Genomic DNA, 27,732 nt, shown 5'->3' on the forward strand with positions numbered 1-27,732 from the left:
ATATGCCATTATGCTAATACAACTGCATACCAAATATCATTGACCTACAAATGTACCACTAGTGGTTCCCCATAAACTGACTCAGACCTAATCACAAACTAATACATGTATAAAACTAAGCAAAATTTTCAAGGTCAATAGACCATGACTCAGGGGGCAGGGCCAAATAATCTCTATGGAAATGAGATATGCCAATGCTTATACAACTGCATACCAAATATCATTGACCTACCACTTGTGTTTCACCATAAACTAGACCTAATCTCAAACTAATACATTGTTGACGCCGCTGCTGCCGTCGGCAAACCTATAATGTCTCGCTTTTTTACTCTGTCAAGGCGAGCTAAAAATCATGTAATTTTCAAGAATTTTCTCATAAATACTGTTCTTTCTTCATTTGGTATTCTTGTACTTTATATAGGGGTTGTGACAGTTGATGCTGGTGGATACTTTTTGTTGACATCTTTATAGCTAAGATAATTGAATATGCTTTGGAATTTAACACCTTCCATTTGGTGTTTTTATCAAATTATAACAGGCTCTTGATTGGTTTGTTTTAGTAATAGAACATTTAATATAGCCAAAATATGTGAGTGACTTTTTTATGATCTCCCTGTAAAGGACACCTTTTACTGTGAAAAGGTCCTCTTATTGAAAATCAACCTTGCAGGACAGAATTTAATAGTACTTTTATCATGAAATAATGAATTGAAGGACACTTTTTCACAGCATCGGACAAATTAAAATATTTACATTTTCTGTGAAAAAGTGTCAAGGTGGTTGATAGTAAAAAAATTCGTAAGGGTTCCGCGGAACCCAGTGTCTCGCCTACTTTTGCTGTTAATCGCAGGCTCAACAAAAATGAGGAAAAAAATTAATAAAAATATTCCTCTCTATACTATCTTTTGATTGTAAGTAGCTTCTGTCCAAGTTTGGTAAAAATCCAGGATAGTTTATGAATCTAATAAATGTTTTAAAAACTTAAAGTGCAGACTGTATGTAATGTTAACTGGAAGAAAAACTAAGTCCATTTATAAGTAAAATACGGAAAAAATGGAATTTTTTTTTTACTTTTTTACAAAATTTACTTCTGGATACTATCTTTTGATCATAAACAAGCTTCTTTCCAAGTTTGGTAGAAATCCAGGATAGTTTAAGAAAGTTATTAAAATTTCAAAAACTTTAACCACAGAGTGAATGTAATGTTTCATGGCAGAAAAACTAAGTCCGTTTATAAGTAAAATACGGAAAAAATGGAATTTTTTTTTTACAAAATTTACTTCTGGATACTATCTTTTGATCATAAACAAGCTTCTTTCCAAGTTTGATAGAAATCCAGGATAGTTTAAGAACGTTATTAAAATTTCAAAAACTTTAACCACAGAGTGAATGCAATGTTTCATGGCAGAAAAACTAAGTCCATTTATAAGTAAAATACGGAAAAAATGGAATTTTATTTTTACTAAATTTACTTTTGAATATTATCTTATGATCATAAACAAGCTTCTGTCCAAGTCTGGTAGAAATCCAGGATAGTTTAAGAAAGTTATTAAAATTTCAAAAACTTTAACCACAGAGTGAATATTTGTGGACGACGCCGCCGCCGACGGAATGTAGGATCGCTATGTCTCGCTTTTTCGACAAAAGTCGAAGGCTCGACAAAAAGGTATTGTTACTTAAATGACTAGTAATGGATTGTTGAGACTTGTTATATGTCAAAACATTTTAGAAAATTGTAATTATGGAGAATAATAAAGACTTTTTTACAGTGGGCCCCAAATCCCCAAATACCTGTGTCAGATTTAGGTGAATAGAAAATAGGGATTGTATGCAAGTAAAGCCTAGATTTTTGTAAAAACAAAACAAAAACAAAGACTTTTATCTGTTATAGTTTGATCTATTACAGATTTTCATTGTAAAATTTAACTCACTTACAAGTATTATGTCCATGCCAGCATTTATTGTTTACAAAGAGTCCTACACAACCTTAAATCAAATACAATCCAAAGTCAAACACACCCAAAGCCAAAGGCAAAGGTGTACTTGAATAGGTCTATATTTGGTAGTCTTGATTTAATGAATAACTTTATTTCTGAATTTTAAATTGGTATTATTAAACTGTGTAAGAGAAATTATTGCTCTATCTAATAAGCATTGACCAGTTGACATTATTGTGGTCAAGCAGATACCAAAAAATATTCGGAATCCAGATTTTCCCCATACTTGTCAGGTAACCAGAGGATTTCCAAACCGAAGTGGTTCGTCTAAAAAAGGTGGAATTTTAATACAGAATAGGTGACGGGTAACAGTTCTGTGGATGGAACAAACATCCTCACCTTCAAACTGGTAAAGTTCAACTTCTACAAGAGTCCTGAGTTGCAGTGCGATAGAAGAACGTCTGTTATCCAAATGCAATCAGGGAACCAGTTCACGTAAGACAAACTTGTTGTGACCTTGAACATGAAGATGCAGAGATGCTGAATGAAAACTTGTCAGTACGACAGTAGCCTGTTGTTGAAATGATTTCAATTTATATATATGGTAAACATTTAGTTAAAACAAGTGTGAGAGCAATTTACGTTTAAAGGGGGACTGGATTTTTTGTTTTGAATCTTTGTTTCTTTTCTTTTTTTTTCTTTTTTTTTGGGGGGGGGGGGGGGGGGGGGGGGGAGGGGGGAGGTGAAAGGTATAGATAACTAAGGGACCTACCATTTGGTTTTCATGGGGGGCTAGGATGAAAAATTTTGTCCTTCATTCTATTAGTTGTTATGTATTTTTCACTCTATTCGGTCCTGCCTTTTTTGTTTTGAAATTGAGAATGGAAATGGAGAATGTGTCAAAAAGACAGCAACCCTACCAAAGAGCAGAAACCAGCAGAAGGCCACCAATGGGTCTTCAACATAGCAAGAAAATCCCGCACCAGGAGGCTTGCTTCAGCTAGCCCAAAAACAATAATGTGTACTAGTTCATTAGTTTATCCTGACTTTTTTTTACATACATGTAAATAGTCATCCTGCCTTTTTTTCGGCAAAGTGTCTCATCCCACCTTTTGATTACTCAAAACTCCTGTCCTGTTTTTTTTTCGAATTTCATCCTGATTATTTTATATTATAGTCTAGTTGCATAATCAATAATATTTATTGTTCGAACAGAGTATGTTTAAGTTTATTGAAAAATTCGCCCAATATTTGTAAAATGTATTTGCTGCAAACAAATATAAATTATTTTTTATTTGCATAGTAGAATACTGGAATACATTGTACTTACATGACTTATCTTATTGATATTTGTTAACAATTTTATTAATTCTAATCAGTCAATTTGATAACAATATGAATTTATATCTTTTTCAAGTTTTAAAATTGGTACATCATTTTTTGTTACTCATTCCAAGCTGACTATATAGCTAGTTTATCAAAAAAAATGTTGTTTTTATTATAAATCCATTACAACAATCAGTGAGAATTATCATTTTTAACAATTAATGCTCTAAAACAAATTTTAAGCCTACAACTTTTAAATATTTCCATGTGTTTTCATAAATTTCCAGAATTTATACCATATGAATAAGTTTATTAAAATTTAATACCCATTAAACAATATGTTTTAATAAAAGTACTAGGGAGAACGGACCTAGGGCGAACAGACTCTGTGGGTGAATGAACTCTGGGTTAACAGACCTAGGGGAAACATGTAATCAGGGCAGAGGGATTTTGTTAATGCGATTAAATATTCTTACATGTACAGGCTATACATCAAAGAATATAATATAATAAAACCTCTTTATCCAAATCTTCATATTGTATATATGTTCCAGACCATATGAGTATTTGGACCGTACACATATACTCGTGCAGTCGGACCATATGTGTACGGTCAGACCATTTGAGTATACTCATACAGTCTAGGACTAACTGGCCCCTATATGTATTTGTACCATAGGGGTTAATTTTAGACAAATATTTATCAAAATTTTTATTGAATATATACATACAAATTATTATAATTACAATTAGATGAATAAAGTAAAATATATCATCATATCATCAACCCTAATAATCTGGAAACAACTGGTATTATTAGAGTAACAAAGCTACTTTATTCATTCTTTGCACTCGTTTTCGACGCGTTTTTATTATATTTTCTCATTGTTTTTTCAAGGGATTTTTTTTTATAGTTTTTGTCCAGTATCTGTGACGGTTTTTGTAGAAAAGTTCCTAAATATACTAAAATATTTTCTCCCAACATTATGTTTATTCCAATAACTTTAATTTCAGTGAGCATAATTAAATCTCCTGTATTAACTGACATGCTAAATATACAGGAGCTTAACAGAATAAAGCTGTGATTTATAATGATACTGTTCCACAACATTTTAGGGTCAGAGAAATTTAATGCTTGATTGGGAGCAATTATTTGTGGTCACTTAAACTGAAGAAATTTATTGCTTTTAATTGATTGACCATTTGTGCAGCTGGTAAGAACATAATCAGCTGATTTACTAAAATAACATGAGTAAGTGTCTTAGATTCCTCTTTTTCTTTTATTCTTTAGATTTCTTTATCAATTATTTACTATGGTCAAAAAGTTAAATCTACTATTTTCTGCCTTTGTTATTTATGTGGTCAAACAATCAACTTGCTTAGTCCATTGTACTCTTGAATTTATTTAAAATTGATATCCCTCAATCCATAGGACATACAAAAAAATGTAACATTAAGACATCTACCATGTCTACTGGGAATTGAAAGTAATAGAGAAACTATTTTGATATATGGCATAATACTAAGATCATATATATTATTATCAGAATTCATACATGTATTTCTATACACCCTCTTCAGAAAATGAAATTTTATCTCATGGTTCTATTAAATTCTAGTAAGTTAATTGGGTACAAGATATTTTTAGAGATTTAGCACAGTATAGTGGCTCAAGGGTACACTGAGTGGAGGACAAACTTTTGAAATACTTAACTAGTAAACAAAACAAGTCTATAGTCTTTACAATGCTTTATACATGTAGTCAACAGTTTATACAAAATCAGCATCCTCTTTCATTTTCATTTTTTATTTTCAACATTTTAAATATGTTTTTGTTAATGCCTAAAAGTGCTGAAATAAAAAAAAGTTTAAAAGGCCAATGCCAATTATTAGTATGAAGTAGAAACCTTTATGATATATATGTAAGTATTTATATTATTCATATGTAAGTGGCAATAAGTGAAATTAGGCATTAAGCTTAAATCCTTGTCAATAAGGTAATGCCCAGGTAGACTAAGTCTATCATCTAGAAATGATGTTAACAGTCATTATAAAAAATGTATTCTTAAATCCTGAAAAATATGTCCAGGCTTTAAATGCAAGTAAATAAAAAGGCATTTATTCAAAGTTAAAATACATTTGGTACATAATCATGATAATAACATAACAAGAACTGCTGGACTTTAAAATGTAAACTAACTGAAATGATGCCACTATTCTAGCCAAGTTAGTCTAACCTTGGATATAATCAAAGCTGTATATTCACCATCCTTGTCACTTTGTAGTTTAGGGATGCATACCAAAAGTTGTGTAAAAATCAATTAAATCGAAAGTCACCATTGAAGCACATTTTGACGTGAGAACTCTAATGTTACAAACTTTTGTTAGTTTTTTTATTAGCTCACCTGGACCAAAGGGCCAACTGAGCCCTTCATGTCACTTGAGGTCCGTCGTCATCGTCCGTTGTCGTCAGTTAACTTTTACAAAAATCTTCTCCTCTGAAACTACTGGGCCAAAGTTAACCAAACTTGGCCACAAACATCATTGGGGAAAATAGTTTTCACAGACAAATCAGACAACCAATTGTTGGGTTGCTGCTCCTGAATTAATAATTTAAGAAAATTTTGCAGTTTTTGGTTATTATCTTGAATATTATTATGGAAAGAGATACATTATAAACAGCAATAAGGTTCAGCAAAGTAAGATCTACAATTAGGTCAAGATGACCAAAATGGTCAATTGACCCCTTAAGGAGTTATAGTCTATTTTAAGGATTTTTCGTAAATTTTTGTAATCTGAAACTACTGGGCCAAATACATGAAATAGAATCAAATTTTCCCACTTTTTTTTTTTCAATTTTGCCTATTATCTTGAAAACTATAATCAGTCAGGGGTGCTACTTAAACAAGTGATTTCATCATCACTTATTTCAGTGATTTGATAAATTCAGTTATCACCTATTTAAGTGATTTTAGTGTTTTCTTTGATCTTCAAATGCTAATTTCATTGGTTTTCCATATTTTCACAATCTTTTCTATAATTTTCCTACATAAATCAATTATCCCTTTTTCTTTGTATATTAATTTCACCAGTGCGCTTGGGCAGTAAGTTAGTGCGCTAAGGCTTTTAAAAGTACCCTTGGGAATTTTTCTGTAATCAAAAATTCATTAACTACTCTTACTATCAGACAAAGATCAACAATATTAGGTAACCTGATTGGTTTTCTTTAGAGTTAGAATGATCTACTTCAAGGTTACGACCTGATCTACATGCTATTCCAGTTTTTGCATATTTTAAAAAAACTGTAAAAGTGTTAGGCTTATCAAGCAAAAGACAATTTCTGCATGTTCATAGTTGTTTTTTCAATGGAATTGTTGTCTTTTTACCAATAAAAAAATCAAGCTTGTGGGAAAAATATCAAGAAAATGTTATAAACACTTATTAAAGTGATTACATTTTAACTTCTAAAATTACTTGTTTCAGTGATTTTAAAAAGTCTGTGTGAAAATTTTTAATATTTCACAGCCAAAATCACTCGAGGAAGTGATTCTGAAATCACTTGTTTAAGTAGTACCCCTGACTGATAATAGACAGAGAGAAACTTTAAAATGCAAAAATGATCAGAAAAAATACTCTTTTGTGTTTGGAGCAAGAGCTAAATAAGATCATGAAGATAGAGAGAAACTAAACAGACTTCATTGATCAGCAATATAAGATACAAAAAAAAATTTAGTAAAGAACTATTAAAAAAACGAGGATTTCTTTTTGTCGAGTAGCAAGTATCGAGTTATAAAAAGTGAGTATCGAGTTGCAAAAAGCGAGTATCGAGTTGTCAAAAGTGAGTATCGAGTAGCAAAAAGTGAGTATCGAGTTATAAAAAGTGAGTATCGAGTTATAAAAAGTGAGTATCGAGTAGCAAAAAGTGAGTATCGAGTTATAAAAAGTGAGTATCGTGTAGTAAAAAGTGAGTATCGAGTAGCAATATTAATAACCAACAAAAACATTATTTGTAAATAGAATTGTTTTAACAAAAAAATATCCAATTTATTAATCGAATCATACTGTACAATTTACAACATAGAGAGGGTGCAGATTTGATTCTGTCGCATTGCTTGCTTCACACCAACTGGTCAACTGCAATTTTCTCCTCCTCTGAATGAATATGAAGTGAGACCTTTGGTTCCATTGCATTTCTGTGCTGTAGTTGATTTAAACAAGACTTAGAAGTATGTAGATAAGGAATTAAACTGAGTTGATATATAATTAATTATTAATTAATATGGGTATAGACAAATGTCTGTGATATGACATTTTCAGCATCTTCCTTGAAATAGCAACTGTCCCATTATTCTGAATTCCATATACAGTCAAACCTGTATTAAGGGGACCACTAAAAGGAAAAGGCAAAAGTGGTCTCTTAATACAAGTGGTCTTTGAATACAGGTTCACCAATTTGAATAGGAGGAATCATGTATGTCCATTATAACTTGTGATCGTACAAGTGTAAGTAAACAATACTGTTTTGGTCTCATATACATATATATCTGCTATGACTAATTATGGGAACTGTTCATTAAATATGATATTAAATTTAATCCTTTCCTTATGTATTTTATTTAAATTTTTTACATACATAACAAGACAAGGTGTTTGTTATATTATCATGATAATGTCCAATCTAATTCCTGTAAAAATACCCCAGGGTGCAGAGCCTTCACATTTCTTCAAGATTTTGTATAAATTGCCTCACTATGTAAATCAGGCAGCAGTAATGTTTACCAGCTTAAGAAAGTACTCCATTACAGATGCTACTAAAATCAACATCTGTTGTTTACTACTAAATTAGTAGTAGTTATAAAAAGTGAGTATCGAGTTGTAAAAAGCGAGTATCGAGTAATAAAATTTGAGTATCAAGTAGCGAAAAGTGAGTATCGAGTAGCAAAAAGTGAGTATCGAGTGGTTAAAAGTGAGTATCGAGTTACAAAAAGTGAGTATCGAGTAGCAAAAAGTGAGTATCAAGTTATAAAAAGTGAGTATCGAGCTATAAAAAGTGAGTATCGAGTTATAAAAAGTGAGTATAAAGTAACAAAAAGTGAGTATCGAGTAACAAAAAGTGAGTATCGAGTAGCAAAATAATAATAAGGCCTTATATGTAGGACCCGCTAACAAGACTGAAACACTGATACTTCATGAGCACCTTCTTATGGTCATTTCTTCATTATTTGTTTGCACCTTACAGCATTAGAAATTAAAAACCATCGTCAAGGTAACTAGTTTTTGGCAATATGGTGTATCGAAGTAAAACCAAGGAAAAAACTAACGGATAAATCACTTTTAAGTATTTGTGATTATGAAAATCATATAAGAATTATAATTGAAAATTATAAATTAAAAAACCATCGTTAAGGTAACTAGTTTTTGGCAATATGGTGTATCGAAGTAAAACCAAGGAAAAAACTAACGGATAAATCACTTTTAAGTATTTGTGATTATGAAAAACAAATAAGAATTATAATTGAATATTTCAAGAGAATCTTGTTCTCAGTTCTGTAGCCTAAAAATACTAAACTTGAAGTGAAAATAAACTATACGTCCAAAAAAATCCTCCTACCTCCTCCCCATTGAATATAAAATGGTCGTCCACTGAAACTTATTATTTTCAAAAATCAAAAATTTAAAAGGGAATTGTTAACTGGAAAAAACATACCATTTCAAAGTGAAACAAGAGGCTCATAGGAACCTGAAATCGGCCACCCTGGTTTTATCGCTAATATATCAAAAACAAGAAGAGCAAAATACACACAATTTCATATTTCATAGGGTTTCTATATGTAAACTTTTACCTCGTCGGTGGCCATTTGAATTTCAAATTGACATCAAAGTTAAATCTCTTATTTAAAATCTCGATAGGAACATATATAGTATGTTTGCATGGGTTACATCTCTAATAATGCTGTTCGCAAAAAAAATTATCCTTGATAATTGGACAAAATTGACCCATTTTGCCCTTTGAGGCCTTATATGTAGGACCCGCTAACAAGACTGAAACACTGATACTTCATGAACACCTTCTTATGGTCATTTCTTCATTATTTGTTTGCTCCTTACACCATTAGAAATTAAAAAAATAAAGCAAAATATGATTTTCCATAGTGTTTCTTTGTAAACTTTGACCTTCCGTGGAGGCCAACTCAATTTTCAATTTTCGATCAGAACCAAAGAAACTAAACTTGCTCAAGACTTTAATAGGTACATTCCTTTTCTTCAGAAGAAGTTTTTCAAAGGTAGCATCATGCCATACAATCACCATTAAGTGCCAGTTTACCCAAGAACCAGGCAGTGGTGAAAAGACACAACAAAGAGAATCTCTCAACTTTACTTAATTCAAATTTAGAATGTGTAATAGTGCACAAATATATCATTCAGTTCCTTTTCCTTTTCTAGTATAAATAGATAAAATCAAGTAAAAATGCACTGGAAATTAATAGTTAAGGGGAACTAACTCCGAAATTTGCTATCATTCTAACCAAAAAATATTAACAGACACGCAGAAAGACCAACCATTTCTAACTCAGATTGAGAGTGACTTCAAAATAGGATGGTTAGGTTGGTGGGTTTTTTTTTTCAGCCATGTTGTGAAATTGCCTTGTTCTTACAAAGCCTGGTACTTAACAGTCAACCAGGGCGGCCATGTTTTGTTGACCAATCAACAACAAAGTATCAACACTTAGAAAGGACAATAAGAGAAACATATTCGAAAATTTGGTAAAAATCTGTTTAGTGGTTCTCTAGAAGAAGATCAAAATATGAAAAATTAGCAAACGCGAACTACAAATGAGGACAACAGAAGCCAAGTGTTGGCAATAGCTCACAGCAGCCTTTGGCTAGGATGAGCTAAACAGTGAAAAGATTTCCTCTTACAGTTTAAAGACACTTATTTCGTGTAGTCTATACATTTAAGAATATATTTTCTGTTTTGAATTTTCTTTGGAATAAGGTATTTTTGTTATTCTGCGTTTCACTTTTTTTTTTAATTGTTCACTTGGAAGTATGCTGTTTTGGATATTTGCAAAACGATCAAGTTTTTAAGAGTTTTTCGCTGTTAAAGTCAATGTAACATTATCTAAAATTGAGAATGGAAATAAGGAATGTGTCAAAGAGACAACAACCCGACCAGAGGACAGAAAACAGCCGAAGGCCACCAATGGGTCTTCAACATAACGAGAAAATCCTGCACCCGGAGGTGGGCTTCAGCTGGCCCCTAAACAAAATGTGTACTAGTATCAGTGAAAATGGATGTCACACTAAACTCCAAAACATATAAATGAACTAGAATTAAAAAAACATACAAGAATAACAAAGGCAAGAGGCTCCCGACTATATAAAATTAAATGTGTTATATATCAACTCAGTTTAATTCCTTATCTACATACTTCTAAGTCTTGTTTAAATCAACTACAGCACAGAAATGCAATGGAACCAAAGGTCTTACTTCATATTCATTCAGTTGACCAGTTGGCGTGAAGCACGCAATGCGACAGAATCAAACCTGCACCCCTCTCTATGTTGTAAATTGTACAGTATGATCCGATTAATAAATTGGATATTTTTTTGTTAAAACAATTCTATTTACAAATAATGTTTTTGTTGGTTATTAATTAATACTCAATACTCACTTTTTGCTACTCGATACTCACTTTTTATAACTCGATACTCACGTTTTGCTACTTGATACTCACTTTTTGTTACTCGATACTCACTTTTGACAACTCGATACTCACATTTTGCTACTCGATACTCACTTTTGACAACTCGATACTCACTTTTTGCAACTTGATACTCACTTTTTGCTACTCGATACTCACTTTTTATAACTCGATACTCACCTTTTACTACTCGATACTCACTTTTTGTTACTCGATACTCACTTTTGACAACTCGATACTCACATTTTGCTACTCGATACTCACTTTTGACAACTCGATACTCACTTTTTGCAACTTGAAACTCACTTTTTACAACTCGATACTTGCTACTCTACTAAAAGTAAATCTCTAAAAAAACATACACAAGATAATTTAAATCATCTAGTGAAGGTATACACATGTATATATATATATATATATGTGACAAAATATTCCCTTCAAACTATCCTGAACCAGTTATTTCAAGACAGAATTACATTTGTATAGAGTCATTATGCATTAATTAGGGAATGATGTGTAAATTTCAAACACACTGTTGTTGAACTTTTAAAGAAATATTTGATAGAGAATCATTGTAATTATCTTTTTATATAATTTATATTACTGTATCTAAACTTCAAAGTGAATTAACTTGCCATTTTCTTCTTTGAACTGTTTTCCTCCACTGCATGGTTCTTCACAAAATCACCACAAAAACAATAGTAATAAAGATAGTAATAAGAGTAGTGTATTCTTGATGAATTTCAACATTTTATATTCCTCTACACATTTTATGATGTCCAAGTAATGAGGTCATGACATCAATATGAATCCATATAGTAACCAATGAGATAAAAGAGAAATTCATTTTATGTCTTCCTAGATCTTTGGATAGAAACAGGTCACATTTACTTGTACATGTTGTGTGTATTATGCTTAAAAAACATAAAAACACAAGTAAATATTATACATATATATATATACTCACCACATTGATTCAATGGACATAATTAAGTATAATGGTAGTAGGTCTATTAGTGTAAATAAAAGTGAAATCATAAGAAGGATTAGAATACACAGTATTATATGTTCATAATGACATACAGCCTTACAGGGAGAGAATTTTGAAAAAAAATATTGTAAGTAATAATTTCATACTTAATGGCAATAATTGGTTTATATTTTCTGTTTTGTTTTATTTTGAGGAGGATTAAGGGGATGGGGCTAGTGGGCCCGGGCGAAATTGACTAGTATGCATGTTGTGTGTTGCATGTTGCATGTTGCGTGTTACATTGATCTTCGATTATTTCTTTTACAATTTTTGTAAAATTGGAAGAATTTTTAATTAGGATATACAAAAACTGTTTGTAAAATTGGAAAAATTTTAATTTGGATATACAAAAACTGTTTGTAAAATTTCTCATCAGTCATCGTTTAAATTCACCCTTTAAAATGTCTTTGACTTACATCATGGAGTCTGCTGCCTTCTATCAATATCTGTCTTTCATATTATTATACCCCACGCAACGAGTTGCGGAGGGTATAATGTTTTTGACCCGTCTGTCTGTCCGTCTGTCCATCTGTCCGTCCGTCCGTCTGTCCGTCCGTCAGTCCGTCAGTCCTATTTCTTGTCATTGCAACTCCTCTCAAACCATACAACAGAATTTCACGAAACCTTTTTAGATAATAAGGACATACTATGTAGTTGTGCATATCGACAGGAAATTACGATTCAATTTTTTTTTCTAGGAGTTACACCCCTTTGAACTTATTGACTTTAATGTACTACTGCAACAGTTTGTCATGGCAACTCCTCTGAAACCACACAACAGAATTTCATGAAACCTTTCCAGATAAAAAGGACATACTACGTAGATGTGCATATCGACAGGAAATTACGATTCAATTTTTTTCCAGGAGTTACGCCCCTTTGAACTTATTTGCCCAATATACTACTGCAACCTTTTGTCATCGCAACTCCTCTCAAACCACACAACAGAATTTCATGAAACCTTTTCAGATAATAAGGACATATACTACATAGATGTGCATATCGACAGGAAATTACGATTCAATTTTTTTTCCAGGAGTTACGCCCCTTTGAACTTATTTGCCCAATATACTACTGCAACCTTTTGTCATGGCAACTCCTCTCAAACCACACAACAGAATTTCATGAAACCTTTTCAGATAATAAGGACATACTAGGTAGATGTGCATATCGACAGGAAATTAGGATTCAATTTTTTTTTTTTTATACAATTTTTTTTTCTTACAGTTATTTTATTTTTCCAGTGACAATGTGGGGACGTGGGGTATGTGAGGTCGCTCACTAAGGTTCTTTAATTAAAGTTTAAAATATTGTCATTGAGCTTAAGTTTGTAAACTATATTTGATCTCTTATCAGTTTTTAATTGTTGACAATAATTTGCTTTTTTCAGGAGTGTTGATATTACTAATTAATTGTTTTTATGTACTTTAACAGACTGACCCATTGACTGTTAAATTTAATGTATTGTGCAGCTGTCATGGTTGTGAATCAACTCTAATCATCTCTCATTACTAGCCCTATATTATATGATTTCGTTGTTTTTATATCCTGTTCCTCAAGTTGTGTGATCTGGAACTACATTCTACTTTTAAATTGATTCATATTAGAAAGTATCCAAGCCCTGGTCAATATTAACAATATTGTTTTAAATGTTAAAATGTGAAAAAGTTGAGTATGTATAGTGATGACTTTCCGAAAAGGGAGGGGGACTGGGACATGCCCGCTACATTTTTTAACTGTAAGTTGGAGAGGGCAGAACCAAATTTGACCCCAAAATCCTGATTTCATACAGATTTCCAAGATAAAGACCCCCACACTTACAGATTAGAAAAATGAAGCAGGCCTGTCCTCCTTTCGGAAAAAATGGATCCGCCTCTGATTAGCTACTTCCATTCGATACGCCTATGCTAATGAATGTGTCTCTCTTTAACTATATGTATTTGTATATATATGATGGAATTTGTAGATAACAAATATGTATATATGAAATTTGAATCAATTCAATTATAAGAGATCATTTCACCTTTAGCTTGATAAATTTTTTATTTATTTCAGCCAAATATAAAAATCTCTATGTTGAGAGAAAATCTTGAAAATAATTAACCATGTTAACAGGTCATAAAATTCTATCAAATTATCCCATATCATCTAATTAATACTACTATAGATCAGTCTCTAGAATCCAAGTTTTGATGACTTTTGTTGATAGGTTAATTAGAAATTTCAAATGAATTGAAGGATACACTATATATATATACATATGTATGTCATCATATAGTTTCATGTTTGGTCCATTTATTACCAAGCATAATATAGTACAGAATAAATATGACTCATGTACATTCAGTTATAACATTAAACCTCATGTAAATTTAACAAATGAATATTAAAAATTTTTAGCCTTCATTTTTCAGATTCTGTTACTTTAACATAAAAAAAAGTTAAATTTACAGACACTGGTAAAAACATATATAAAATACATAAATTTGTTCTCATGACAGAAAAAAAATCAAACCACCATTCATCTATCATGTAATGAAGGTATTGTTATATAATTGTGAATGACGTCATAGAAATAGCAATCAAAAAACAAAAAAGAAAGAAAAGACTTCCCTAATGTACAAAAAAATTAACTTTATCTACATGCAACACGCAACATACAAAATAGCAGTACCCTGCCCGGGCACCCCTTTTTGAAAAAAATTTGGTTGATTAATTTTTTGAGGGATCGAAACACTGAAGCAAGTTTGAGCGGGCCCCTTTTGAAAATTCTGGTACTGCCACTGCATACCACAGACATACAGAAACTAAGGATGTTTTATAATCTAAAAAAATTCTAATATATCAATTAAAACTTTTTATATTGATATATGCATTAGTGATAAATTTAATAATCTGTTACCTAAGGATATTTGCCTAAAGATGTTTTATGTCCCACCTTTGGGCATTATGCTTTCTGATGAGTCATGAGTATGCGTCTGTTCCTCCATCCGTCTTTCCGGCTTCAAGTTTAAGTTTTTGATGAAGTTGAAGTCCAATCAACTTGAAACTTAGTACATGTTCCCTATGATATGATCTTTCTTATTTTAATGCCAAATTAGAGTTTTGACCCCAATTTCATGGTTCACTGAACATATAAAAATGATAGTACCAGTGGGTCATCTTTGTGCTATGGACACATTATTGTTGTTGATTTAAATGCAAAAAAAAGTATTAAGAATTAGTTTCTGAATTTCACGAGTTGATAATTGCCTACAATTTAAAATTCAAGAATTTTGCATACAAGTATAATGAGTATGCCACTTGAAAAAAAAAATTGACGTGGATGAGATTTTAGATGGGGTTTACAAAATAGAGAATAACGGGCAAAATGTGCAGAATAAAGGTAAAAAAAAATAATAAACAGGGAAAAGTAGGAAACCAAAATAAATATTAGAGAATAATAGTGTGCTGAAATATAAAGAATAGAGATTAAAAAAAATTAACAAAAGATTAAAGAAAAACAACCCAATATACATGTATTAAAGGATAAAGATATACAGAACCCCTATCTGGACCTTAATAAATCAAGCCATAAACACATAAATGACAAATACCCTAATAATTGTTTTTAGGTCAGACAAGAGTTCGTCTGCAAAAGACTCATAAGTGACTTCCGAATAACAAAAGTTTAAAAGGCCAAATAATGTACAAAATTAAAAACTTGGATAATCAAGAGAAAAACAGAGAAAGACAGAATTCATACATAAAATACAAAACTTAGAACCTCAGCACAATCTGGGAATAGGACTTGCATTATTTCCTTATTTTAATTGACAATTGATCATTTAAAGCAGTTATTGCCCTTGAAAGAATATTTTACCAAAATTTTTTTTGGGTTTTTTGGTTTTTAAATTGTTTGAATCATGGAAGTATTATATTTCATTTACTTCCATGGTTGAATCATAGATGTATAAACCGGTTGAATTAAGTTTTTCATAGTAAGGAAGTGTATTCATAAGAATACCAGTTTACATGTGTTGTTTACATTAATGTCATTAATTAGTTCTGCACAGTTAAACATTAGAAGGAACTATTAGGTTCATATAAATTATTTTATAGCTGTTTCACTAATAGGTTTTTATGGAATTTGTCACCTATTGTAGAATCTGTTTTAATAAGATGCCAGTATTTCCTGAATACTTTTGAAGTTTTCTGCTTAAGCATGTTAAGAATTCGAATGATAATTTGTAATGAATGGTATATTATATATATCTATTTTCAACTTTGTTCTTTTTCTTAGTAAAGACATAATTTCATAGAAATTGATCCAATATCCACCTATTTAGGTGAAAATCATATCTCTGGTCTGATTTCATAGACAAAATTTCATAGAAAGTAATCTAATATCCACCTGCATTAGTGCAAATCACCATTTTTAATTAATGTGCCTTCAAGCAGTTCATGTGTAAAAAAAAAGCTAAGGATGATAAACATTTTCAGCATGAAGTCTTATGTCATTCTGTTCTTATTTCAGATTGACATATCCATAGGACATGCAGTTAGCCTAGACAAATAGAAAGAGAAAGGTCTCTGATTTAATTCTCTGTGAAGTTCAAGGTCTTTCTTAGTCTAAATATGGGAAGATTTGAAAGGTAAGTTTGAAAATTTGTAAGTGTACAAAAATATGTTATGTCTAACAAAATGTGCTGTTTCACAAATAAAATACTCTGTCTCTCAGACACTTATGTAGCAATAAGGCCACTATATTTGTGTATGAAATGATTATAAGCTGTTTTTGCCTGACGGGTTAAACTGACCATGCCTTTATTTTCATGGATCATTTATGGATCAAGCTAGTTTAAGTGATAATTGTAGTAAAAGCGTCATATTTTCAATCATAAGTAAAGCAGGCATAGTTGTTAATTTCTGTGTCATTTGGGCTCTTGTGGAGAGTTGTCACATTGGCAATTATACCACATCTTCTTTTTTGAATGTTGCATTTGTATAATCAAGCGTACTGCCAGCACACATTAGCTGGCCAGTTGTTTATTAGCATTCATGTTCACAAATAGTGTAAATTAGGGACATGATAAGGAAGACCTTTGTTATGCCCCCGCAGTAGTTTTACCCTTGTCTGTCTGTACGTAAGTCTTTCCATACTTCCCAAAGTTGGTTTTCGTTCTCTAACTTCAGTTTGCCTCACCCAAATGTTATGAAACTGATACACAATGCTTAATTATTACCACAAAACACAGATCAAGTTTGAATTTTGGTGGCGTCATTTAGTTTAACAGTTCTAGAGTTATGCCCCTTTACAAACAAAAAAATTGCTGAATTTTTCGTTTCCGTTCTTTAACTTTAGTTTGCCTCAACCAAATGCTATGAAACTTATACACAACGCGTATTACCACAAAATACAGATCAAGTATGAATTAAGGGGGCATTACTTTAATTGTTCTGCAGGTATGCCCCTTTACAATTGAAAAAGATGCTTATATTTATAGTTTCCGTTCTTTAACTTTAGTTTGCCTCAACAAAATGCAATGACACTTATACACAATGCTTTTTATAAATCACAAAATATAGATCAAGTTTGAATTTTAGGGGGTCACTTTAACTGTTCTAGAATTATGCCCCTTCACAAATTGAAACAGTGCTGAATTTTTCATTTCCATTCACTAACTTTAGTTTGCCTCAACCAAATGCTATGAAACTTGTACACAATACTTATTACCACAAAATACAGATCAAGTTTGAATTTTGGAGTTGTCACTTAATTTTCTAGAGTTATGCCCCTTTGAAAATGGAAAAATTGCTGATTTTTTTGTTTCCGTTCTCTAAATTAAGTTTGCATCAACCAAATTTTATGGAACTTATACGCAATACCTGTTACCACTAAACTGAGATCAAGTGTTTTTGATAAAGTCACTTTTACTGTTCTTCAGTTATGTCCCTTTATAACTTTATATGATATGCAAGCGGGGGCATCATCTGTGGTCCATGGACACATTCCCCATTTAATTTTTTGTTAAACATCGATTTTTGACTTTTTTGGTGTCGGAGCCGATAAATTAGGGTTGGAAGGGCAATCAAAACACATCTTTTTTGTTGTTAGCCCTATTGAAAACTATAGTAAAGAGATGGAAACTTTGAATAGTAAAAATGATTAACACCATAAGACCTACATATAAGTCACATGGCCAAAATCATCAGTTGAGTTATTGCCTGTCAGTGATGGGTTTGTTTGGTTTTTTTTATGGAAAATAGAAACTTTAAAAAGCAAAAATGATGATTGTGAGCTTTTAAATTAGATATTTTTTTTAAATCCAAGTTGATTTGAAATAGTTATAGAAATTTTTAAAGTTGACTGCCTGAAATTTAGTTCAAACTAAAAATTGTAGCTTTTATACCTATTAAAATTAAATCCTTAAGTTTGAAAGCAATAAACCATATATTATAAAATAACCTGTTCAATACATAATTGATATAGTTGGACTGATTTAAGACCAGTCAAGACTAAATTTAAAGGTCAAGACAGGTGGAGACTGGGTCAAGACTAAGTAGAGACTGGTCGGGACTGGTTGAGCATTTGACAAGACCATATTCTGACTTTACCAAGATTATCAAGTACTCTTAGACTCTTTAGGTTAAATTGTAGACCAAAGTCAAGTACAGTTAAGTACAGTCTAGATTATGTTGAGTCTTTTCAAGTAAAATTGTGCTCACTTTGAAAGTCAATTTTACAGTGACAGCAGCAATCACAGGCGTTACACTGTGTTCTTTGGAACCCTTACAAATTTTTCTTAAAACCATTTAAATTTGCCTTGTTTGTTTTCAGACAATTATTGGTAAAGTAACATAATTAAATTAATAGGATTAGAACTTTGCCCCCCTTTAAAAGAAGAAGATATCTATAGTATGATTGCTAATCCTAATGATAATTAACTCTAAAAGTAAAAAAAAAAATGTTTTATTTTTTAAAACTTTTCCAGTTTGCCCCATTTGTTTGTAGGTAATAATCGGTAAAGTATCACATATATATATATATATATATCAAAAAATGAAAACACCAGATTAGAAAAAATGATGCAGTATGATAGCTAAGGAGACAACTGCCCTAATCTGAACAAAATTTAAATATCATCAGTGTGGTAAGGCTTCAATTATTGAACAAAACAAATGACATACAGTAACATGAGTAAGCTATGAAAGGACCTGTGATAACAAATTCATCTATTATCATGATTATAAGAAAGAACAAAATATGCCGGATAAAAAAATCATGAATAATATGCCTGAAGGACTTAATTTAAAATATTGAACTTGAATTGACTTTTCTTTGTAGGATACATAGAAATCTTGGAGGACAAATTGACTTGAGTCTTAAAAGACACAGATATGAAGATAAACAAGAGGAAAAGAATGCCAAACATAGTTTAAAGGACTGCATACTTTCTGATATCTTTCAAATTATTGTGTCTTTTTGGTATAAATGTAATAATGCAATATCATCTTATTTGTATAGGCATGTATACATCCTGCAAATCTTGTTGGTACCTTTTAGCTCCTTTTAATGCAACCACTATTTATAAAACATTGTCCTGATTGTATTTCTATATGTGAGTTTATTAGTTAACTAGCGCTTGCCGCGTAGTAATTGCATATATATGCATTATTAAATACCATACCTATCATCAATCTTAGTCTTTTTAATTAAGAAATAATTTTTAAAACAAGTTTTTTTAATGGAATTTTATTTTCTATGTTTAACCTGTAATATGCACTTAGTCAAATATAGCATGTTGCAAAAGAGATGCAATAGAGAGCAAACATTATATTTCATGTTTACATAAAAACCTTCTATATGTATCAAAATTCTGTGTTGTAAAATCTGAAAGATTTTGTTTTTCAGGATTTTTCCCAATATGTTTAAGAAATCTGTAGCATAATTTTTGCTTGTAGATTTTATTTCGGGATTTTTCCCGAAATGGGTAAAAAAAAAACTATGCACCAAGTGTGTGCCTGATAATAGATTTATATTTTCGGGATTTTTCCCGAAATGTGAAAGAAATTATTAGTCATGAGTTCTAGCATATACATAGATTTGCGGGATAAATCCCCAAATATTTGAAGACATCTGTGTTATACATTTTGTACTTAGTTTATTTTTGTCGGGATTTTTCCCGAAATGTTTTTCAGATCTGTTTGTCAAAACGCTTTTCCAACAATTTTTAATATGTTATAAATAATAATGTTGAAAATGATTTCGGGACATTTCCCGAATAACAACAAGTGTCTCATACATATTTACCACTAATATTTTAAAACTTTCATATATTTTGGGAAATTTCCCGAACATTAAATTTAAGTTTTATCAATTTTAAGAATAAAAACATGGAATATTGTAAAAGTTGTGTGTTTCTTTATGAAATCTGCATTCATTTATAGTAAACATTGAAAAAGATTATAAAAAGGAATAAAATGGATTTTACTCTTTTAAAATAGAGTCAGTTATGCATGTTTTTCACTAAAAAGTGAAAAATCTTTGTATCAGACCATACTGTCTGCAAAAAAAGTTGAATTCAAGAGTCTTTTTGTGCTCAGATTTATTGTATCATGTCACCTGAGTATAGAAATGATAGAAAAGACACAAATTTTTATTTCCTATAGCTTCAATATGCATTTTTAAATGTAAATATGTGCTACGGCCTAAATTGACCCTAAATTATTTTCAGTCTTACTTGGCCTAAGACCCTTTTAAACTAATATGATGTGTTATTTGTAAGTTTTCTTTCCATTTAAAGTACATTAAATACATATGTAAGGATTATCTATAACCAAAAAGCTTTACAAATTTAAAATTGCTGGAAAATATTACATCTTCATGTAAGGCCTCCCTTCATTGAAAAACCTCCATTTTTTGGCACAGGCTCATATAAATTTGACTTTTAAATAATTGTGATAAGTCTGATAAATCAAATGAGTACTCTATTACTTTTAATACATAAAATATTATATATTAAGGCATTTCAAAAGTATTTTTTTGCAATCTTTTAATTTTTTAAGCCCCAAATGTTGATAGTTGAAATATTTCAATTTTAACGTCTAAATTTAACACGCAAAGTAGAATATAGAATTAGTCATATTGTCTATAAAATATATTCTAGTGCCATGAAACTTTGTAAGCAGTCTTATAATTAATTAAGCTATGGTCATACCAAGTTTCATAAAGATTGGTCAATTTTTTCTACCCTATTAAGAGGTGAAATCAGGAAATATAGAATCTGTACTTTGGCAACTTCCCTGAATGATTTGATGGTGTCAATTTGTCAAATAGCATAAAACTAAAGAATTTAAACTTTTATTTGATAGAATTTCTGCAAAAATTACCAATTTGGGCATTTTATGGTCAAAATAAGCATTTCATAGCTTTTTCAATTTTGATGCATAAGTGGCATTCTGACTTTCTATCTGACAGGATTTTATGTGTCAATATTTGTGTTTCTATGCTTTAATCCAGTTGTTTTACTCATTTGTGAACTCTGAATCTACAGAAAAGAAGATTATCTCAGACAATATGTGCAAAATGTGTTGTATATATGACCCTCGTCTAACGCCCTGTTTGGATCAAGTTAAATGTAAGGAGCTTGGAACATAAAAGTTGAAGTCCATAATAAAGACCTCACTAAATTTGTATAAAAAGCACTTAACAATGTCTTTTGTACCTGTTTCATGTCACATAATATCTTTCTTTTCTTCTGTAGGATAGCAAGTGGTTCAAATATAAGCCTGTTGGGACTAAAATTGCATGCATGTTTTTCACTAAAAAGTGAAAAATCTTTGTATCAGACCATACTGTCTGCAAAAAAAGTTGAATTCAAGAGTCTTTTTGTGCTCAGATTTATTGTATCATGTCACCTGAGTATAGAAATGATAGAAAAGACACAAATTTTTATTTCCTATAGCTTCAATATGCATTTTTAAATGTAAATATGTGCTACGGCCTAAATTGACCCTAAATTATTTTCAGTCTTACTTGGCCTAAGACCCTTTTAAACTAATATGATGTGTTATTTGTAAGTTTTCTTTCCATTTAAAGTACATTAAATACATATGTAAGGATTATCTATAACCAAAAAGCTTTACAAATTTAAAATTGCTGGAAAATATTACATCTTCATGTAAGGCCTCCCTTCATTGAAAAACCTCCATTTTTTGGCACAGGCTCATATAAATTTGACTTTTAAATAATTGTGATAAGTCTGATAAATCAAATGAGTACTCTATTACTTTTAATACATAAAATATTATATATTAAGGCATTTCAAAAGTATTTTTTTGCAATCTTTTAATTTTTTAAGCCCCAAATGTTGATAGTTGAAATATTTCAATTTTAACGTCTAAATTTAACACGCAAAGTAGAATATAGAATTAGTCATATTGTCTATAAAATATATTCTAGTGCCATGAAACTTTGTAAGCAGTCTTATAATTAATTAAGCTATGGTCATACCAAGTTTCATAAAGATTGGTCAATTTTTTCTACCCTATTAGGTCCGAGTACACAGTTATCGTCCTTTGATTTTCGTTGTCCACGAATATAGTCCCTAGTGTGGACAGTGTGTTACTTGCCAATTTTTTTTATACCCCTTCCAAATTTATTTCTCCATGTTTTATGACTCAATTAGCAAGTAGGGGGATGAAATGACACTGTAAAAAAATTTGGGTCATAAATTTCAAAGTAAAGTAGTGATTTGGTCCAGCTGAAAAATGTTAAAAATTAGCACTTCGGAAGCTGTCAAAAGATTTGAAGACCCCCTTAACATGAAATTGTCCATATTTTGAGTTAGAGCCGATGAAGTTTTCTATAATTTTGATATAATTTGTCCCAAAAGTAGTACAACACACTGTAAAAATATTATTGAGAAAGCGCAGGTGGGATTTTTTTAATTTTCATTTATTGTCTAAAAGAAATGCACTACGAAATAACTGTGTACTCGGACCTAAGAGGTGAAATCAGGAAATATAGAATCTGTACTTTGGCAACTTCCCTGAATGATTTGATGGTGTCAATTTGTCAAATAGCATAAAACTAAAGAATTTAAACTTTTATTTGATAGAATTTCTGCAAAAATTACCAATTTGGGCATTTTATGGTCAAAATAAGCATTTCATAGCTTTTTCAATTTTGATGCATAAGTGGCATTCTGACTTTCTATCTGACAGGATTTTATGTGTCAATATTTGTGTTTCTATGCTTTAATCCAGTTGTTTTACTCATTTGTGAACTCTGAATCTACAGAAAAGAAGATTATCTCAGACAATATGTGCAAAATGTGTTGTATATATGACCCTCGTCTAACGCCCTGTTTGGATCAAGTTAAATGTAAGGAGCTTGGAACATAAAAGTTGAAGTCCATAATAAAGACCTCACTAAATTTGTATAAAAAGCACTTAACAATGTCTTTTGTACCTGTTTCATGTCACATAATATCTTTCTTTTCTTCTGTAGGATAGCAAGTGGTTCAAATATAAGCCTGTTGGGACTAAAATTGCATGCATGTTTTTCACTAAAAAGTGAAAAATCTTTGTATCAGACCATACTGTCTGCAAAAAAAGTTGAATTCAAGAGTCTTTTTGTGCTCAGATTTATTGTATCATGTCACCTGAGTATAGAAATGATAGAAAAGACACAAATTTTTATTTCCTATAGCTTCAATATGCATTTTTAAATGTAAATATGTGCTACGGCCTAAATTGACCCTAAATTATTTTCAGTCTTACTTGGCCTAAGACCCTTTTAAACTAATATGATGTGTTATTTGTAAGTTTTCTTTCCATTTAAAGTACATTAAATACATATGTAAGGATTATCTATAACCAAAAAGCTTTACAAATTTAAAATTGCTGGAAAATATTACATCTTCATGTAAGGCCTCCCTTCATTGAAAAACCTCCATTTTTTGGCACAGGCTCATATAAATTTGACTTTTAAATAATTGTGATAAGTCTGATAAATCAAATGAGTACTCTATTACTTTTAATACATAAAATATTATATATTAAGGCATTTCAAAAGTATTTTTTTGCAATCTTTTAATTTTTTAAGCCCCAAATGTTGATAGTTGAAATATTTCAATTTTAACGTCTAAATTTAACACGCAAAGTAGAATATAGAATTAGTCATATTGTCTATAAAATATATTCTAGTGCCATGAAACTTTGTAAGCAGTCTTATAATTAATTAAGCTATGGTCATACCAAGTTTCATAAAGATTGGTCAATTTTTTCTACCCTATTAGGTCCGAGTACACAGTTATCGTCCTTTGATTTTCGTTGTCCACGAATATAGTCCCTAGTGTGGACAGTGTGTTACTTGCCAATTTTTTTTATACCCCTTCCAAATTTATTTCTCCATGTTTTATGACTCAATTAGCAAGTAGGGGGATGAAATGACACTGTAAAAAAATTTGGGTCATAAATTTCAAAGTAAAGTAGTGATTTGGTCCAGCTGAAAAATGTTAAAAATTAGCACTTCGGAAGCTGTCAAAAGATTTGAAGACCCCCTTAACATGAAATTGTCCATATTTTGAGTTAGAGCCGATGAAGTTTTCTATAATTTTGATATAATTTGTCCCAAAAGTAGTACAACACACTGTAAAAATATTATTGAGAAAGCGCAGGTGGGATTTTTTTAATTTTCATTTATTGTCTAAAAGAAATGCACTACGAAATAACTGTGTACTCGGACCTAAGAGGTGAAATCAGGAAATATAGAATCTGTACTTTGGCAACTTCCCTGAATGATTTGATGGTGTCAATTTGTCAAATAGCATAAAACTAAAGAATTTAAACTTTTATTTGATAGAATTTCTGCAAAAATTACCAATTTGGGCATTTTATGGTCAAAATAAGCATTTCATAGCTTTTTCAATTTTGATGCATAAGTGGCATTCTGACTTTCTATCTGACAGGATTTTATGTGTCAATATTTGTGTTTCTATGCTTTAATCCAGTTGTTTTACTCATTTGTGAACTCTGAATCTACAGAAAAGAAGATTATCTCAGACAATATGTGCAAAATGTGTTGTATATATGACCCTCGTCTAACGCCCTGTTTGGATCAAGTTAAATGTAAGGAGCTTGGAACATAAAAGTTGAAGTCCATAATAAAGACCTCACTAAATTTGTATAAAAAGCACTTAACAATGTCTTTTGTACCTGTTTCATGTCACATAATATCTTTCTTTTCTTCTGTAGGATAGCAAGTGGTTCAAATATAAGCCTGTTGGGACTAAAATTGCATGCATGTTTTTCACTAAAAAGTGAAAAATCTTTGTATCAGACCATACTGTCTGCAAAAAAAGTTGAATTCAAGAGTCTTTTTGTGCTCAGATTTATTGTATCATGTCACCTGAGTATAGAAATGATAGAAAAGACACAAATTTTTATTTCCTATAGCTTCAATATGCATTTTTAAATGTAAATATGTGCTACGGCCTAAATTGACCCTAAATTATTTTCAGTCTTACTTGGCCTAAGACCCTTTTAAACTAATATGATGTGTTATTTGTAAGTTTTCTTTCCATTTAAAGTACATTAAATACATATGTAAGGATTATCTATAACCAAAAAGCTTTACAAATTTAAAATTGCTGGAAAATATTACATCTTCATGTAAGGCCTCCCTTCATTGAAAAACCTCCATTTTTTGGCACAGGCTCATATAAATTTGACTTTTAAATAATTGTGATAAGTCTGATAAATCAAATGAGTACTCTATTACTTTTAATACATAAAATATTATATATTAAGGCATTTCAAAAGTATTTTTTTGCAATCTTTTAATTTTTTAAGCCCCAAATGTTGATAGTTGAAATATTTCAATTTTAACGTCTAAATTTAACACGCAAAGTAGAATATAGAATTAGTCATATTGTCTATAAAATATATTCTAGTGCCATGAAACTTTGTAAGCAGTCTTATAATTAATTAAGCTATGGTCATACCAAGTTTCATAAAGATTGGTCAATTTTTTCTACCCTATTAGGTCCGAGTACACAGTTATCGTCCTTTGATTTTCGTTGTCCACGAATATAGTCCCTAGTGTGGACAGTGTGTTACTTGCCAATTTTTTTTATACCCCTTCCAAATTTATTTCTCCATGTTTTATGACTCAATTAGCAAGTAGGGGGATGAAATGACACTGTAAAAAAATTTGGGTCATAAATTTCAAAGTAAAGTAGTGATTTGGTCCAGCTGAAAAATGTTAAAAATTAGCACTTCGGAAGCTGTCAAAAGATTTGAAGACCCCCTTAACATGAAATTGTCCATATTTTGAGTTAGAGCCGATGAAGTTTTCTATAATTTTGATATAATTTGTCCCAAAAGTAGTACAACACACTGTAAAAATATTATTGAGAAAGCGCAGGTGGGATTTTTTTAATTTTCATTTATTGTCTAAAAGAAATGCACTACGAAATAACTGTGTACTCGGACCTAAGAGGTGAAATCAGGAAATATAGAATCTGTACTTTGGCAACTTCCCTGAATGATTTGATGGTGTCAATTTGTCAAATAGCATAAAACTAAAGAATTTAAACTTTTATTTGATAGAATTTCTGCAAAAATTACCAATTTGGGCATTTTATGGTCAAAATAAGCATTTCATAGCTTTTTCAATTTTGATGCATAAGTGGCATTCTGACTTTCTATCTGACAGGATTTTATGTGTCAATATTTGTGTTTCTATGCTTTAATCCAGTTGTTTTACTCATTTGTGAACTCTGAATCTACAGAAAAGAAGATTATCTCAGACAATATGTGCAAAATGTGTTGTATATATGACCCTCGTCTAACGCCCTGTTTGGATCAAGTTAAATGTAAGGAGCTTGGAACATAAAAGTTGAAGTCCATAATAAAGACCTCACTAAATTTGTATAAAAAGCACTTAACAATGTCTTTTGTACCTGTTTCATGTCACATAATATCTTTCTTTTCTTCTGTAGGATAGCAAGTGGTTCAAATATAAGCCTGTTGGGACTAAAATTGCATGCATGTTTTTCACTAAAAAGTGAAAAATCTTTGTATCAGACCATACTGTCTGCAAAAAAAGTTGAATTCAAGAGTCTTTTTGTGCTCAGATTTATTGTATCATGTCACCTGAGTATAGAAATGATAGAAAAGACACAAATTTTTATTTCCTATAGCTTCAATATGCATTTTTAAATGTAAATATGTGCTACGGCCTAAATTGACCCTAAATTATTTTCAGTCTTACTTGGCCTAAGACCCTTTTAAACTAATATGATGTGTTATTTGTAAGTTTTCTTTCCATTTAAAGTACATTAAATACATATGTAAGGATTATCTATAACCAAAAAGCTTTACAAATTTAAAATTGCTGGAAAATATTACATCTTCATGTAAGGCCTCCCTTCATTGAAAAACCTCCATTTTTTGGCACAGGCTCATATAAATTTGACTTTTAAATAATTGTGATAAGTCTGATAAATCAAATGAGTACTCTATTACTTTTAATACATAAAATATTATATATTAAGGCATTTCAAAAGTATTTTTTTGCAATATTTTAATTTTTTAAGCCCCAAATGTTGATAGTTGAAATATTTCAATTTTAACGTCTAAATTTAACACGCAAAGTAGAATATAGAATTAGTCATATTGTCTATAAAATATATTCTAGTGCCATGAAACTTTGTAAGCAGTCTTATAATTAATTAAGCTATGG

At 30.8% G+C, this 27,732-nt stretch overlaps 1 long non-coding RNA gene across 1 annotated transcript; it reads left to right on the forward strand.

Moving 5' to 3' along the window:
• The first annotated feature begins 703 nt into the window (after positions 1-703).
• Positions 704-20,102, forward strand: LOC127719212 (uncharacterized). Its single transcript, XR_007990193.1, has 3 exons — positions 704-2,541; positions 16,516-16,633; positions 19,327-20,102. It is a non-coding gene; the product is annotated as an uncharacterized LOC127719212 (long non-coding RNA).
• Positions 20,103-27,732: the final 7,630 nt, after the last annotated feature.

This window comes from Mytilus californianus, unplaced genomic scaffold, assembly GCF_021869535.1.
Source record: "Mytilus californianus isolate M0D057914Y unplaced genomic scaffold, xbMytCali1.0.p SCAF_103, whole genome shotgun sequence".
Classification (NCBI taxonomy): domain Eukaryota; kingdom Metazoa; phylum Mollusca; class Bivalvia; order Mytilida; family Mytilidae; genus Mytilus; species Mytilus californianus.